Here is a 2407-nt window from a genome sequence, read left to right on the forward strand (position 1 = left end):
TTCTCTCTGTGTCCTCAGAGTCCAGAGGTCAGGTCACAGTGACTCAGCCTGCAGCAGTGAGAGCTGATCTAGGAGGATCTGTTACCATCAAATGTAGAACCAGTCATGAAGTTTTTAGTTCTAATCGTTTAGCCTGGTATCAACAGAAAGATGGACAAACTCCTAAATTCCTTATTTATTATATCAGCACTCGGGGGTCAGGGACTCCAAGTCGTTTTACAGGCAGTGGATCAAAGTCTGACTTTATTTTGACCATCAGTGAAGTTAAGGCTGAAGATGCTGCAGTTTATTACTGTAAGAGTTACCACCGCATTGGCAGCCAGTGGCCTTTCACACAGTAAAAAACTGTTGTACAAAAACCTCCCTCAGTCAGATTGAACTGAAACTGAACTGCAGCCGCAGAAACTGATTCTGAAGAAACAATCAATAAAACTGTCTTATCTCTATGAGGCAAAATATTTAGTGTTGGGTCTCCATAAGGTTAGTGAAACAAGATAACCGGTATATAAAATCATTTTTGATTATTTTTTTTCAAACTTTATTTTTATGAATCAACATAAAACATGTTTTTTAAGATATTTCCTTCTATTCATTGCGTATGTTGTAACACTAAGACAGACAGCCAAAATAGAGGCAGTACTGCGGAACCAATAGAACAGTTCATGCTGTCCTGCTGAATTTAGGTGAGTAGAGAGGAAGAAACACTCCCAGTATCAGTTCTCATGACTGTTTTTATCAAGTAGCAAACAAGCATAATAATGATGTTTTTTCGGGGGTTTATGTGTGTGTTCAAACATCTACTCTCAGTAAAAAAAAAAAAAAAAGAACAGAGTGAACTCAAATTTTAAATAAACTTAAAAAAATGTAAAAAGGGTTTGCAGGGGTGTAACTGAACCCCACATGCAGAGGAAGAGTTGATTCTGTGTAGGTTTATTTTGAAGAATAAATCCAAAGGTAAATAGGACACAGGAACCAGAACGGAGTAACACNAATCCAAAGGTAAATAGGACACAGGAACCAGAACGGAGTAACACGGGTAGTAGCAAATCATGAATGTTGTGTTCGAATGTTGTGGCTGCATCCTCCTAAGGCCAGATTTGTCGGTTGATTATGTCATTTCAATCTAAAAACTCACACGAATAGAAAAGACAATTAGGAGAAATTTATTGATACAATTACTTTGTCTTTGGTGCTCCAAACTCGGCAGGAAACATAGCACTTAATTTTGATAGATATGCATGAACAGGAGCAAAGAATAGGGCTGTTTCCCCCCAGGGCTGAAACTGGTGGTGGAGTGGAGATATATGAAGTTGGTCAGTCTGTAGACTGCTGGTTAGCAAGACGGTATGATGAGCTTTATAGGGAGATCCAGTCGATTGCTTGAGCTGATACTAGAGCTTCTCTCAGGGATCTGGAAGATGGTAGACCAGTTGGATAAACACAGGTTGAGAGAACCTGTCCATGAAGAGCAAGCATGGAGCGACAGTGGAGAGGAAAACCTCCCCATTGGGAAGAAACCTCTGGCAGAACCAGGCTCAACATGGCGGTCTTCTGCCAGACCGGTTAAGATGAGACAGGGAACGCAGTAAGAGTTCGGAGGAATGACGCTCTGATGAAGCTTTAGCTACAAAGGAGGGGCTGGAAGTAGTTGAAACAGTGCCATCTGACTGAAGTCATGCAGTGCATCCGCATCCTGCGCACAGGAGCAGACAGTGCATCTCAGAGGCCTTTTAAGATTAACTTTTCATGCTGATTGGCTTTCGTGGAGGTGTGGTTCAAAGTTGATTGGCTGTGTCGCAGGTGGATGTCAGAGAGCTATGAGTTTCTTCAATTCAACTTCCGCCTAGGCTCCATAACACGGCATAACACGGATTGGAAGACTCCTTCATAGGCGACATATGCTGCCTTCTTCCTGCCTGTTTGGTTTGCTGTTTCCACTGCAGGTATCCTGTGATTCATTGCAAGTCCTAGCCAACCTGCTGCTCTGTGCACAGAGGAAAAAGGGAAATGGCAACGAACAGTGCTGATTATATAAGCGAAGTTTAATATAATACAAGTATATGAATAAATTTGTCTTAAATTAATGAAAATTGTTATTTCAAATGGTTAGAAAGTAATGTAATTGTCAGACAGAGCAGTAGTGAGAAGTCAGCATCCATTCTTTGCCTGTGCTGTCAGTCAACTGTTACGGTTGCTAGGTAACAGAGCTTACACTGATTGAGGGGCAGTGACAGCCGCAGAAGGCTCGACCTGTTTGAATCTATAATCAAACTCTTCTGGCCTCCTTATATTCAAAGCCTTTGAAGGACTCAGTCCGGACAGATTGGGTCCTTGAAGGACGCAGCCTATGAAATCAAACACACCAGAAGTGATGATGACAATCCAGCAAATACTTACTGCAGAGGAG

The sequence above is a fragment of the Cyprinodon variegatus genome, unplaced genomic scaffold (genome assembly GCF_000732505.1).
Source record: "Cyprinodon variegatus isolate N-32 unplaced genomic scaffold, C_variegatus-1.0 Scaffold930, whole genome shotgun sequence".
Lineage (NCBI taxonomy): Eukaryota > Metazoa > Chordata > Actinopteri > Cyprinodontiformes > Cyprinodontidae > Cyprinodon > Cyprinodon variegatus.